The sequence below is a fragment of the Strigops habroptila genome, chromosome W (genome assembly GCF_004027225.2).
Source record: "Strigops habroptila isolate Jane chromosome W, bStrHab1.2.pri, whole genome shotgun sequence".
NCBI lineage: Eukaryota > Metazoa > Chordata > Aves > Psittaciformes > Psittacidae > Strigops > Strigops habroptila.
The window spans coordinates 3,969,407-3,985,023 of NC_044301.2; positions in this window are offsets into that span (position 1 = coordinate 3,969,407).

Here is a 15,617-nt window from a genome sequence, read left to right on the forward strand (position 1 = left end):
ATATGTACATAAACCCACACACAAAGAGAGAGATATCATTCCTTAGTCCATGAACAAATGCTATAAAGTTGCTGAATTCATCTAGTCAGTGATGTCAGGCTCCATCTCTTGTAACAGTCTTTCAGGGCAGGAAGGATGGTGTGTAGTGCTGGGTTGTTGCCTGCTGATGACACGGCCGAACTCATCTGGTCACAGCAGAGCTCGTCGGGTTTCGTCAAAATTCATTCTTTGTTGAGGTGATGATCAGAGGGAAGTCAGGGTCAGTTGCTGGCGACCTGAAGATATCTAGCTGGTGGGCTATAGAAATGTTAAATAGCAGGCAACAGCATACAACTGAGTTCATTGGCTGTTTACCCCCAAAATTAAAACCCCTTGAGGTACACATCGGACTTCCCCATCTTCCCGCATTACCCACAAATACATCCAGGTCCCTGAGCAAAAGCAACCCCACGAGTGGGTTTGCCTTTACCTGAAGCAGGAATAACCCAGACTGTCTTGCCCTGCAAATTCTTTATGTGCACCACAGGAACTTTATCCCCCTCTACAGTACGTAAAAGTTCTGATTGGGCTGGGCCAGCCCTGTTGGCAGATCCCCCAGTGTTGACTAACCAGGCGGCATTTGGTAAATGTGCATCCCAGTGTTCAAAAGTCCCACCACCCATTGCTCTCAGTGTAGTTTTTAACAGCCCATTGTACAGTTTGATTTTCCCAGAGGCTGGTGCATGGTAGGGGATGTGATATACCCACTCAATGCCATGCTCTTTGGCCCAAGTGTCTATAAGGTTGTTCTGGAAATGAGTCCCATTGTCCGAATCAATTCTCTCTGGGGTGCTATGTCACCACAAGACTTGTTTCTCAAGGCCCAGGATAGTTTTCCGGGCAGTGGCGTGGGGTACAGCGTATATTTCCAGCCATCCGGTGGTTGCTTCCACCATGGAAAGCACATGGTGCTTGCCTTAGCAAGTCAGTGGGAGTGGGATATAATCAATCTGCCAGGCCTCCCCATAGTTGTACTTCAGCCATCGTCCTCCATACCAGAGAGGCTTTAACAGCTTGGCTTGCTTAAATGCAGCACATTTCACATTAATATGTAACCTGGGCAACAGTGTCCATTGTTAAGTCCACCCCTCGATCACGAGCCCATCTATATGTTGCATCTCTGCCTTGATGGCCTGAGGGGTCATGGGCCCACCTGGCTAAAAATAATTCACCCTTATGTTGCCAATCCAAGTCCATTTGAGCCACTTTAGCCTTAGCAGCTTTATCCACTTGCTGGTTGTTCTGGTGTTCCTCAGTGGCCCGACTCTTGGGTACATGAGCATCTACGTGGCATACGTACACCACCAGGTTCTGCACCCGAGCAGCGATATCTTGCCACAATGCAGCAGCCCAGATGGGTTTACCTCCGCATTGCCAGTTGCTCCGCTTCTGTTGCTGCAACCACCCCCACAGGGCATTTGCCGCCATCCATGAGTCAGTCTAGAGATAAAGTACTGGCCATTTTTCTCATTCAGCAATGTCCAAGGCCAGCTGGATGGCTTTCACCTCTGCAAACTGACTCCATTCACCCTCTCCTTCAGCAGTTTCTGCAACTTGTCACAGGGGACTCCACACAGCTGCCTTCCATCTCCGATGCTTTCCAACAATACAGCAGGACCCATCAGTAAACAAGGCATATTGCTTTTCACTCTCTGACAGTTCATTATATGGTAAGGCCTCTTCAGCATGCATCACCTCCTCTTCTGGTGACATCCCAAAATCTTTGCCCTCTGGCCAGTCCATGATGACTTCTAGAATTCCTGGATGACTGGGATTTCCTATTCGAGCTAGTTGTGTAATTAGTGTGGCCCACTTACTCCATGTAGCATCGGTTGCATGATATGTAGAGGAGACCCTGCCTTTGAACATCCAGCCCTGCACAGGCAACCGGGGTGCCAGGAGGAGCTGTGCTTCAGTGCCAATCACTTCTGAGGCAGCTTGAACCCCTTCATAGGCTGCCAGTATCTCTTTTTCAGTGGGAGTGTAGCTGGCCTCGGATCCTCTGTATCCCCAAGTCCAAAACCCAAGGGATCGACCTCGAGTGTCCCCTGGAGTTTTCTGCCAGAGGCTCCAGGTAGGACCATTCTCCCTGGCTGCAGTATAGAGCACATTTTTCACATCTGGCCCGGCCCGGACTAGTCCAAGGGCTACTGCATGAACTATTTCTCACTTAATTTGTTCAAAGGCTTGTTGTTGCTCAGGGCCCCATTTAAAATCATTCTTCTTCCGGGTCACGTGGTAGAGAGGGCTTACAATCAGACTGTAATTTGGGATGTGCATTCTCCAGAACCCCACAACACCTAAGAAAGCTTGTGTTTCTTTCTTCTTAGTTGGTGGAGACATAGCTCTTATCTTTTTGATCACGTCTGTGGGGATCTGGTGGCGTCCATCTTGCCATTTTATTCCCAAAAATTGAATCTCCTGTGCAGGTCCCTTGACCTTACTCCATTTTATGGCAAAACCGGCCTTCAGCAGGATTTGGATTGTTTTATTACCTTTCTCGAAAACTTCTTCCACTGTATCGCCCCACACGATGATGTCATCAATGTATTGCAGGTGTTCTGGAGCTTGCCCCTGTTCCAGTGCAGTCTGGATCAATCCATGGCAGATGGTAGGACTGTGTTTCCACCCCTGGGGCAGTTGGTTCCAAGTGTACTGGATGCCCCTCAAAGTAAAAGCAAACTGTGGCCTGCGCCCTGCTGCCAAAGGGATTGAGAAAACTTCACTGGCAATATCAATTGTGGCATACCACTTGGCTGCCTTTGACTCCAGTTCATATTGAAGTTCTAGCATGTATGGTACAGCAGCACTCAATGGTGGTGTGACTTCATTCACGCCACGATAGTCTACATTTAGTCTCCACTCTCCATTAGACTTTCACGCTGGCCACATGGGGCTATTAAAGGGTGAGTGGGTCCTGCTGATCACTCCTTGGCTCTCCAGTCTACGGATCAGCTTATGGATGGGAATCAAGGAGTCTCGGTTGTTGTGATATTGCCGCCAGTGCACTGTTGTGGTCGCGATTGGCACTTGTTGTTCTTCGACCTTCAGCAACCCCACAACAGAAGGATCCTCTGAGAGACCAGGCAGGCTGGACAGCTGCTTAATTTCCTCTGTCTCCAAGGCAGTGATACCAAAAGCCCATCTATACCCTTTTGGGTCTTTGAAGTACCCTCTCCTGAGATAGTCTATGCCAAGGATGCATGGAGCCCCTGGACCAGTCACAATGGGGTGCTTTTGCCACTTCCTCCCAGTCAGGCTGGTTTCAGCCTCCAGTACAGTCAACTCTTGGGATCCTCCTCTCACTCCAGAAATATAAATGGGTTTCACCCTTTGAAAGTTTGATGGCATCAGGGTACACTGTGCACCGGTATTTACTAGAGCCTTATACTCCTGTGGGACTGATGTGCCAGGCCATCTGATCCACACAGTCCAGTAAACCTGATTGTCCCTCTCCTCCACCTGGCTGGAGGCAGGGCCCCTCTAATACCAATCACAAGATTGTCCACTTCTGTCTTGTAGAAAGGGATTAGTATTCCTTATCACAGGAGCGGGAGTAAAATCAGCTCTTTCACTCCATCTGGGAAACTGCTCACCAGAGACTGGAGCAGCAGCTTTCCTGGGAGGATCATCCTTGACCATTGTTCTCCTCTTCAGTTCACACAGACGTTGCTCCAGAACTGAGGTAGGTTTTCCATCCCACTTTCTCATGTCTTCTCCATGATCCCGCAGGTAAAACCATAGGGTGGCCTGTCGCGTGTACCTCCTATATTTTCTCTCCAAGCAGTAGGACACCTTCTGTTAATAGCTGAGACATGGGTTGGCACACGTGTGGAGATGGATAGATTGGATAAATTGTCTCTGAATTGTTTGAACTCCTGGGACAGTTTTTCCACAGCTGAAATGATGGAAGGGGTGAGACTGTCTTTGAACTCTCGAAGTTGACAAGTCACTTCATCCACTGTTGGTGGTGCTAGGTCATTCCAGGTCATTGATGCCAATGTGTGGGCATATGATGATGGTGCACTCCATGTAAGTTTCCGCCACATGGGTCGTGTACATTCAATTCATCTGGATCTCTGGATGCGTTCCTGGCATCTGGCCTATGAGAGATCATCTCTACAATGGCTGATTCCCTCAGGGACTGGATGACTCTCTCTATTATGGTCCAGCTGGCTCAGCGACACATAATATTATCCCTGTAGGGAAACCTTTCCTTCACAGCTGCCAAGAGCCGCCTCCAAAGGCTGAGGGCTCTCTTGTCTTTTGCAGTCGCTTTCTCAATTCCTCCTTCCCTAGCAAGTGATCCCAGCTGCTTGGCTTCCCTACCTTCTACTTCATGACCATCGGCCCCATTGTCCCAGCATTGGAGCAACCAGGTGACGATGTGCTCCCCTGGAAGACGGGTGAAATCTTTTCTCATATTCTGCAGCTCGGTTGAGGTCCCGGGTCGAGAAGTCACCTCTTCTTCTTCTTCCTCTGATTCATGTATTAATAAGTCTTGTTCACATGTCATCCCCTGTAGTAAGTGCATTGGGACTTCATCTTTCTTCACTGCAGGGGTTGCTCTTTGGGCCTCTTGTTTGCTTTTCCCCTTGTTCACAGGCGTAACCGATAATGTCACGAACTGGCCATTTGGTTTAGCTGCAGTGTCTATCACTGTGGTTGGAGTGGCTGCAATGTCTGTTGTCCGGGTTGGTGCAGCTGCTGTGCATGGGGGTTGAGTAACACCAACAGCTGTGTTGGCTGTTGCTGTCTGGGTTTGAGTAGCTGCTGTGCTTGTCACTGGGGTTGGTGTAGCTACTGTACTTGGAGTAGCTGCGTTGTCTGTTATGGTCAGGGTTTGACCAACTGCTGTGCTTGTCAGTGGGGTTGCTGTAGCTGCTGTGCTTGGAGTTGGAGTAGCTGCGTTGTCTGTTGCTTTGCCATCAGATCCAGAGACATCATTTTCCCTTTGAAGGTGCTGGATAGTGTTGAGCAGGGCTCTGTAGGTGTAGGCCAAGCCACAGCACGTTGCAGCGAGTTGTCCCTCTCTCGTATAAACAGAACAACAGTATACCTCGTTTAAGTGTTTTACTAGTTTTCCCGGATGTTGCACTTGTTCAGGGGTGAAGTTCCAAAGCACTGGAGGGGCCCACTGGCCTAGATACTTGCCCATACTATCCCACACACCCTGCCACTCATGACTGTCCAGCCTCAGGGAAAATCTCTTGGTGGTCCTCCTATATCGTCGTCTAACCCTAGACCAGATTTGAACCCGATACTGCTTATCTTTCGAGATCAGACAAAATAGGGCGTTCCCAGGACGGGATGGCCGTGGGTAAAACACACTCCGTATGTGTGCCAACATGCTGATCCCCAGCACAATCAGCAGGCAGGTCTCAAGGGTATTCAAAGGCCATCCAAAACCATCGGAACTCTCAAATGCTAGTATAAATAGCCTGGTGGGGGAGCGGGGGGTATAAGGGAATGCCTCCGTCATAGGCTGACCCTCTGAGGAGAAAAAAGAAGATATGCAATTGCTAAATATTTTATTATATACTTCCCAAAGTATAGAGGTGATGACCACGCTGGGAACGCAAGCCAGACCAGTTTCATGATCAATGAGTCTATTGTATTACAAGTCATTACCATGAAGTACAGGGAAACAATAACCTTAGCCCAGGCCCCCCAGCCAATAAACGCTAAAACGGCAAATAGTGGCTGTAAGTAAGGTACGACATGCTGAAACTCTGAGATCAAGTGCAACAACTCTGAGAGCCAATAAATCAACTTTGTGATGAGTGACTATTAATCCAAAACAATGAATGCTTATCACAAATACCATTAGGCACACTCTGGTCAGATCTGTTGTTATCTCAACTCTTCGAGCCCCATGTTGTGCGCCACAAAGAACTATCATGGTTTAAGACCCGCCGGTAACTCGGAACCACATAGCTGCTTGCTCACTCCCCCCCTTCTTCCTCCCCCCGCTCCCGGAGGGATGGGGAGGAGAATCGGAAGAATGTAACTCCCATGGGTTGAGATAAGAGCAGTCCAGTAACTAAGGTATAATACAAAACCACTACTGCTACCACCAATAATAATGATGATAGGGGAAATAACAAGGGGAGAGGACACAATTGCTCACCACCCGCCGACCAACACCCAGCCCGACCCGAGCAGTGATCTGGGCCTTCCGGGTAACTCCCCCCAGTTTATATACTGGGCATGACGTGCCGTGGTATGGAATACCCCTTTGGCTATTTTGGGTCAGGTGTCCTGTCTCTGCTTCCTCCTGGCTTCCCCTCCTCCCTGGCAAAGCATGAGACTGAGAAAGTCCTTGGTTGGAGTAAACATTACTTAGCAACAACTAAAAACATCGGTGTTATCAGCGTTGTTCCCAGGCTTAAAGTCAAAACCACAGCACTGCACAATCTACTAAGAAGGAGCGAAGATGACTGCTGTGGCTGAACCCAGGGCCATCACCAAAACACAACAGCATTACCAGCATAGACTACTTTAAAGCACAGCTCACCAAGAAAAAGCACATGACCTTGTACCACTGGCTTCTTGCTGCTTTTTTAAAATACCTTGCATGAGCTTAAAATTCAAGAAGAATGAATAATAAGCACTTTTCATTAGTTTTATATCCATATGTCCACTGGAGCATGGCCCTGAGTCACTTGTCTGACCTTGGCACATATGGCCATTAATAAAGTCCTAAGCATCCTAAAGCTCCATGAAATAATTGGGTGACCTCCACCCAGGTCCCAGCAGACACAAATTCAAATAAATTTCTCATAAATAGCACAAGCTGACAGCACAACCGGAAACAAACCAGCCAACAAAAAAAAGGGGGGGAGGGGGAAGAACCATGGTAGAGTCTGAACTGCCATCTGGCCTTAGAGATTATTTCTGTAGCTCATCGTAGATAGAAGTACATGATAAAAAACACTTATGCTTAAGTTGCACATCATCTGACAATAGAGAAAAGGCTCATTTCCTAGAGCTGCTGCCATTGGTCTCACTTAAGGTGATCTTGAAGAACAGACCCAAGATCACCTGCATGCCTACCTTGACTCACCCTGTGATCAGCAAATTTCTCCATTTCACCACCTGTAAAACAAAGAGGAAACTTACCTCACCCAAACCCATTATAGGATGGGTGAGTTAATGCCCTTACATAGTTTTGAACCCAAGTGTTTACCACATGGTAGTTGCTAGTTACTAACACAATTAGTACATTAAAGCCACCCAGTTGCAAGGAACTGCTCCACCTAATTGACCAACCTTGTGCCTTGCCTCTCCTTTGTGCCTATGGAGGTGATAGAAGTCAGGGTTACCTTTCTCTTCCAAATGGTCAAATAAAAAAAATGGTCCTATTTATCTGCCATTTTGCATTGTTAATCTCCTTGGAGAGGAACGCAATGTACACACACTCCTAGGCTGCAACACAAACATGAGGTGGTAAAAGCTCTGTGGTGCAGCATTCCAGGGAGTTACTGCTCTAGTACGCATGCATATACAATGGACAGTCTGTGCTGGCCTGTACCCACAGGCTTTTAACCTCTCTCACTGCTGGTAAAAAAGAAAAGGCTTCTAGCAGACAGCATCTAGCTCAGGAGGCAGGGCAGCAGGATGAGTCAGCAGCCACCAAGAGTGTAGGGAAGACACCGCAGCCACTGGTATAATGAACCAACCTTCTTGAGACCCTACCTTTAATGGGAGCTGAAATAAAACTCATGGCTCTGAGCTGGGAAAGGTCTTTCAGGTTTTGAGTCACTGGGTAATGTTTTATGGAGGGTGAATAAAAAGCCAGGTTTCTGCTCCAAAGTCTGGTTGTGGGTCTCAGACCCAGACATCTGGGTCACAATGCCCAAACATTCATCCCTGCTTAGCCATGTGCCTCCAGGTCAGCAGAAACAAGCAACAAATTAATAAAATCATTGCAGTACACCAATGTCAGGGGAGTTCATGCCAAATCCACCTTAAAAGCTCACTTTAAAATAATGGCCACCTGTTCTGCTGAGAGCCTGCAGATGATATCACAAGACCCACAGGTAGCAACAAATAACCCTGTGCTCAAATGCAAAGTAGAATTACCTGGGTCATTGTTTTAGGTATCTCCTTACTTTCCTCTAGAGTTGTTAAATGACTTGGGTGCAGGGATATCACACTTGTTATTCTCATTTGGGCAGGCTAACTGTATTTTGACTAATTAGGAAACCTCGCTTCAGGCTTCTGAACGTGTAAACTCTTATGGAAACTTCCCCATCTCCCCTCTCCAGACTGCCTATGAACAGAAGCATTGAAGGCGTGGCAATGAATATTTCTCCTCCAGCAGCTCTTCTGCCTTAGCTGACAATGCACAGATCTAGAAATCTGCAGAGAAAGCGGATTTTCCAGGAGACATCAAGTTCTATTTTAAACACCCGAGAGATGGGGGATGTCTAGACTTGTAAGTGCTCACCCAAACTGACCTTCCAGGCCTCCCAGGCTCACCAGCATCAAGTCCCATTCAATAATCAACTACAGAGGCATTTTACCATCCAAATTAAGCTCCTGGAGAAAGTGTTACCAATTGCAAGCTTCTTGCAGTCAAGTTAAATTTGAGGAGAATAAGAAATAGGTGTGTCACTGTTTAAGCCCAGCCGGTAACTCAGAACCATGCAGCCACTTGCTCACTCCCACCCCCTTCTTCCTCCCCCCACTCCCGGAGGAATGGAGAGAAGAATCCAAAGAACGTAACTCCCACGGGTTGAGATAAAAACAGTCCAGTAACTAAGGTATAATACAAAACTACTACCACCACCACCACCAATAATAATGATAAGGGAAATAACAAGGGGAGAGAATACAATAGCTCACCACCCACTGACTGACACCCAGCCTGACTGGAGCAGTGATCTGGGCTTTCTGGGTAACTCCCCCCAGTTTATATACTGGGCATGACATGCTGCGGTATGGAATACCCCTTTGGCTAGTTTGGGTCAGGTGTCCTGTCTCTGCTTCCTCCCAGCATCCCCTCCTCCCTGGCAGAGCATGAGACTGAGAAAGTCCTTGGTTGGAGTAAACATTACTTAGCAGCAACTAAAAACACCAGTGTGCTGCCAGCGTGGTTCTCAGACTAAAGTTGAAAACACAGCACTGCACCAGCTACTAAGAAGGAGAAAAATAACTGTTACAGCTGAACCCAGAACAATATCCACCCCTTATTCCATAAAATTCATGTCATGCTCAGACCCCACATTTTTCAATATACCATCGCTTTTGTCTCATATCTATATATACATATATACACACACGCACACACACACACAAAGAGAGAGATCATTCCTTAGTCCATGGACCAATCCCTATAAAGTTGCTGAATACATCCAGTCCATGATGTCAGGCTCCATCTCTTGTAACAGTGTTTCAGGGCAGGAGAGATGGTGTGTAGTGTTGGGTTGTTGTCTGCTGATGACATGGCCGAACTTGTCTGGTCACTGCTGAGCTCATCTGGTTTCATCAAAGTTCATTCTTTGTTGGGGTGATGATCGGAGGGAAGTCGAGGTCATTCGAAGGTGACCTGAGGACACTTCTGCTGCTGACAGCTTTTCCCATGACTTTATTCTCTGATGATGGTCATGACAGCACATATCTTCTTTTCAAAACCCAGAGTGGTCGAGATGGGCATGTAGCTGATGGGCTATAAAAATGTTATATAGCAGGCAACACCATATAATTGAGTTCATGGACTGTTTTCCCCCAGAATTAAATCCCCTTGAGGTACACAACAGACTTCCCCATCTTACTGCATTACCCACCAAGTATATCCAGGTCATAGAATCATAGAATAGTAAGGGTTGGAAAGGACCTTAAGATCATCTAGTTCCAACCCCCCTGCCATGGGCAGGGACACCTTGCCCTAAACCATGTGGTCCAAGGCTCTGTCTAACCTGGCCTTGAACACTGCCAGGGATGGAGCATCCACAACCTCCCTGGGCAACCCATTCCAGTGCTTCACCACCCTCACTGTAAAGAACTTCTTCCTTATATCTAGTCTAAACTTCCCCTGTTTAAGTTTGAACCCATTACCCCTTGTCCTACCACTACAGCCCCTAAAAAAGAGTCCCTCCCCAGCATCCTTGTAGACCCCCTTCAGATACTGGAAGGCTGCTATGAGGTCTCCACGCAGCCTTCTCTTCTCCAGGCTGAACAGCCCCAACTCTCTCAGCCTGTCTTCATACAGGAGGTGCTCCAGCCCTCTTATCATCCTCGTGGCCCTCCTCCGGACTCGCTCCAACAGCTCCATGTCCTTTTTATGTTGAGGACACCAGAACTGTACACAGTACTCCAAGTGAGGTCTCACAAGAGCAGAGTAGAGGGGTAGGATCACCTCCTTCATCCTGCTGGTCACGCTTCTTTTGATGCAGCCCAGGATACGGTTGGCTTTCTGGGCTGCAAGTGCACACTGCTGGCTCATGTTAAGCTTCTCGTCAACCAACACCCCCAAGTCCTTTTCTGCAGGGCTGCTCTGAATCTCTTCTCTGCCCAGCCTGTAGCAGTGCCTGGGATTGCCCTGACCCAGGTGTAGGACCTTACACTTGGCTTGGTTAAACTTCATAAGATTGGCATCAGCCCACCTCACAAGCGTGTCAAGGTCCCTCTGGATGGCATCCCTTCCCTCCAGCGTATCAACCGAACCACACAGCTTGGTGTCATCGGCAAACTTGCTGAGGGCACACTCAATCCCACTGTCCACGTCGCCGACAAAGATGTTGAACAGGACCGGTCCCAACACCGATCCCTGAGGGACACCACTTGTTACAGGTTTCCAACTGGACATCGAGCCATTTACCACAACTCTTTGCGTGCGGCCACTGAGCCAGTTTTTTATCCACCGAGTGGTCCATCTATCAAATTGATGTCTCTCCAATTTAGAGACAAGGATGTCCCTTGACCTTACTCTGTTTTATGGCAAAACCGGCCTTCAGCAGGATTTGGATTATGTTCCTCCCTTTCTCGAAAACTTCTTCCACTGTATCGCCCCACACGATGATGTCATCAATGTATTGCAGGTGTTCTGGAGCTTGCCCCTGTTCCAGTGCAGTCTGGATCGATCCATGGCAGATGGTAGGGCTGTGTTTCCACCCCTGGGGCAGTCGGTTCCAAGTGTACTGGACGCCCCTCCAAGTGAAAGCAAACTGTGGCCTGCACTCTGCTGCCAAAGGGACTGAGAAAAATGCATTGGCAATATCAATTGTGGCATCCCACTTGGCTGCCTTTGACTCCAGTTCATAGCGAAGTTCTAGCATTTCCGGTAAGGCAGCACTCAGTGGTGGTGTGACTTCATTCAGGCCATGATAGTCTACTGTTAGTCTCCGCTCTCTGTTAGACTTTCGTACTGGCCACATGGGGCTATTAAAGGGTGAGCGGGTCCTGCTGATCACTCTTTGTCACTCCAGTCGACGGATCAGATTATGGATGGGAATCAGGGAATCTGGGTTGATGCGATATTGCCGCCAGTGCACTGTTGTGGTCGCAATTGGCACTTGTTGTTCTTCGACCTTCAGCAATCCCACAACAGAAGGATCCTCTGAGAGACTGGGCAATGTGGACAGCTGCTTAATTTCCTCTGTCTCCAAGGCAGTGATACCAAAAGCCCATCAGTACCCTTTTGGGTCTTTGAAGCACTCTCTCCTGAGATAGATAGTCCCTGCCAGTTTCCCCTCCTCCCTGGCAGAGCATGAAACTGATAAAGTCCTTGATTGGAATAAGCATTACTTAGCAACAACTAAAAACACCGGTGTGTTGCCAGCATTGTTCTCAGACTAAAGTTGAAAACACAGCACTGCACCAGCTACTAAGAAGGAGAAAAAAAAAACCTTACAGCTGAACCCAGGATAGGTGAACTACAGCAAATTTCACAGAATTAGGCATTATCTCTTAATTAGGGAGAAATTCAGGCTTCCTCTGATAAATACTGAGAAATAATCAAATATCTGTGTGCTCAGCCTTGCTATGGTTGCTCAAGTGTTTCTTATCAGCTCCTCTGGGCACCTCAAACGCACTTCTGGAGGCAAAGACCTGAAGTACAAGACCTTCCTTTGGGTCATACTAGGTGTTTCCCATTAAGGGTTCTGAATAACTTCCCTTGCCTGCCTTGAGGTGGGTGCAACTACCTAGTTGATTAGGCAACTACCTTGAGGTAGTGCTGCCTCAGGCAAGTACTCATGCTTGCAAGTATTCAGATGCCAGGACTATTAAGTGATGTCCTGGTTTTGGCTGGGATGGAGTTAATTTTCTTCTTAGTAGTTGGTACAGTGCTGTGTTTTGGCTTTAGTCTGAGAATAATGCTGATAACACACTGATGTTTTAGTTGTTGCTCAATAGCACTTACCCCGATCAAGGACTTTTCAGTTTCTCATGCTCTGCCAGTGAGGAGGGGCACAAGAAGCTGGGAGGGAGCAGAGACAGGACACCTGACCCAAACTAGCCAAAGGGGTATTCCATACACAGGATGTCATGCCTGGTATATAAACTGGGGGGAGTTAGCTGGAAGGGGCTGTTCACTACTTGGGTCAGGCTGGGTCTTGGTCACCAGGTGGTGAGCAATTGTATTGTGCATCACTTGTGTTTATTGTTTTATTTTCCTTTCCCCTTTTAGTTTTATATCTCTCTCCTTGTTATTTCCATTGTTATTATTATCATCATCATATTTGCTCAAGCACTGGGAGCACCAGCAGAAAGCTCAGAGCAATATTAAGAGGTGCTCCCCAAATCCCATAATGTGCTAATTCCAGCCATGGCTGTAGCTACTGAGACTGCTTTCATTTTATCCATGGAGTCCAAAATGCCTTAAGATGTAAAAGAAAACAAAAATCTATTGAACAGGTTCAAGTGACGGGAAACTGAGGCACGAGTCTGAGAGTGCCATAGTGAACATGAAGTGGAGCCCACATCTTCTTGAACCCCATGTCTATCATGTTGCCTTTGGATCTCACATTGTCTCATGTGACATACAGTTAAATCCCTAATTTATGCAAAATTTTAGAAAGCCTCTTTATACTCCATCTTTTTAAAACCATTCACCACAAAGCACTGGAGACTATACAGCATTATTTAATTATGAGATATAACCTTTCACTCCAAAGATTCCTGTGTTGTAGCTGCCTCTGGGGCAGAGGTCAATGGACAACCCACATTATACCCAAGGGAAAGTTTTGGTCAGAAATCTGTTTTCATGAGAAGTGGCAGTGAAACTTCAGGATCCATCATGGGACATAAAAACCCAGCAGCCTGGCATGCAGCAAGCTGCACTGAACTCAGTTAACCCACATTAGGAATAAAAAAATAAAAAAAAAAAAAAGCCCCAGCCTATTTCTTCATTATTGCTTTGCAAAAATAAAAGAGGAATTTCAAGTGTGGTTGCAGTTGGTACACTGCCAGATCACCAGCAGCACAAATTTGATGCAGATCAGGAACAGGCATCTAATCACACTTCCATTGAATGGACCAGAGCACACAAGATGAGGGTTAAGCCTTTCTTCATACCAACTTAAAGGCAGTTCCAGAGGATGGGTAAAACTTGTCAGCCTTAAACCCATCATGGTGCAGACAAGTGACATAGTATGATGCAATACAAAGTCTGCTGGGATAAAACTAAGTCACTGCAAATTGTTTCGAACAAATTTGAACCAGGAGAATGAGTTTATAATGGATCAGTATCATGCATAAGTAGTGTATTTAATCTGCTGCTCAGAGCCCTGGAGCTAGATTTATCGCATCTTTGGACCACAGCCTTAGTTACTTCCTGTGGCAATGGTACTCAGAAAGAACAACTCGGCTTTGGCAGGGAGCTGGAAAAATGACTGACAGCTATTTTCCATCCACACTAGATCCCATAGGAAACACCCTCTCCCTTTCACCTGCCTTGCATCAATCAGGACAGAAACAAGGCATAAGGGCTTCCCCTTCAAGCAAAACAAATGAATGTAATCTCTTAATAAAGAATCAGAGATGGCCTGGTGATGTCCAAATCCTAACCAGGCACAACCCTGAGCATCCTGCCCTAGGTGACCCTGTGCTGAGCAGCGTGGTGGACTGGATGACCTCCAGAGGCCCTTCCAACCCCAGCCATTCTGTGCTTTTGTGATGTATTATTTGACCTCTATCTCCAGTGCCAGGCAAATTGGTCTCTCTACTGCGTGATGATTGTAAACACACTGCTAAAATTTCCATCTGTAAGATACACCTGGATATAGACATATATAAAATAGATGTGGGTATTACAACAAATACAGTATGAGATCCTCAACTGATAAGAATAATTGCGAGTGGAATGACCATATGTGAATGCCTGTAATCCACAGATTATCTATAAAAATAACTGACTAAGCATGTGATTCATTAACAGGGTGAATTAGAAAGCAGTTCCTCTCCACATGGTCCTCCTGCCTGCAACACTGCTTTTGTTCCAGTCCTTCCACCTCTGCCTCTGATTTTGCATGGGTTATATAAGGACTTCCTCTGAAAGGATGCAAGCTCTCCCAGGTATGGTCTATCCACACGAAAGCAAAGAGCAAGGATTAATGGCCATTACCAGACAACAGCAGAAATGTAATCTTCACTTGTTTCCATCAGATTGCCCTGAGTCCAAGTGCTACCAGCCCTCTGCACCTCCACCAGTGTGACTGAGTAACGCTGACTGATGGCTCCACCTCGGCGTGCCCAAGCCCTGCAAAGGGAGCCAGGAAAAGCCATGCTGGAGGGGAAAATACAAGATAAACCAAAGATCTCTCACAGCCAGATGAGTCTGCAAGCATCCTCCCCAAGATAAAGAGACAGAAATAAATGAGAGCCCAAGCATATCCATAATTACGGAGGTATGTAAGTGTTCATATTACACATGTGTATCCATCTTCTAAACATAGAGACATTAAGAGTAGATTATGGAATCATATTTGACTCCATAATTAGGTTTGAGACTCCATAATTAGATCAGATAGTCACCTTTCTATGTAAATAACTAACTATCATACAGCACTGAAGGGAGGGCCAACTGAATGAATAAATAACTGTCACGGCCATAAATCACAAGGCCCATAAAAGCAATACTGCCCAAGGTACAGCTGTGGCAACATCTGCGGTAGGAGATGTCCATCATGTTGCCCAAGGACTTTTATAAGTTCCTGTCTGAGAACTGTGTCAAGGTTTTATAAATCTACTTACTCACAACCCAAAACTGTATCTGGGTGGGGGGAAGGGAGTATGCTCAGACCTGTAAACACCTCTTCATGATGACTTCTGGTCTCTAAAAGGACCAACTTCCTCCCACTTGTGCCCTCTCAGACAAACACTGCTGCAGGACTGCTCAGTTCACTGGATTTACACCTCTCAATCGAGGAATAGTGTTTGATCCTAATGACATCAAGAGTTGGCATATCATTTTTACCCATCACCCTTGTGAAGATTAGGCCTCCGGGACACTAGAAGGCAGAATGAGATGCCAGCTGTGCTCCAGCTCATTACAACACAAAAAGCCAAGACAGGAGATTTGCCTACATCAGGTTAACACCAGGTTGCTGAGCTCCCAGACTAAGCATCATCAC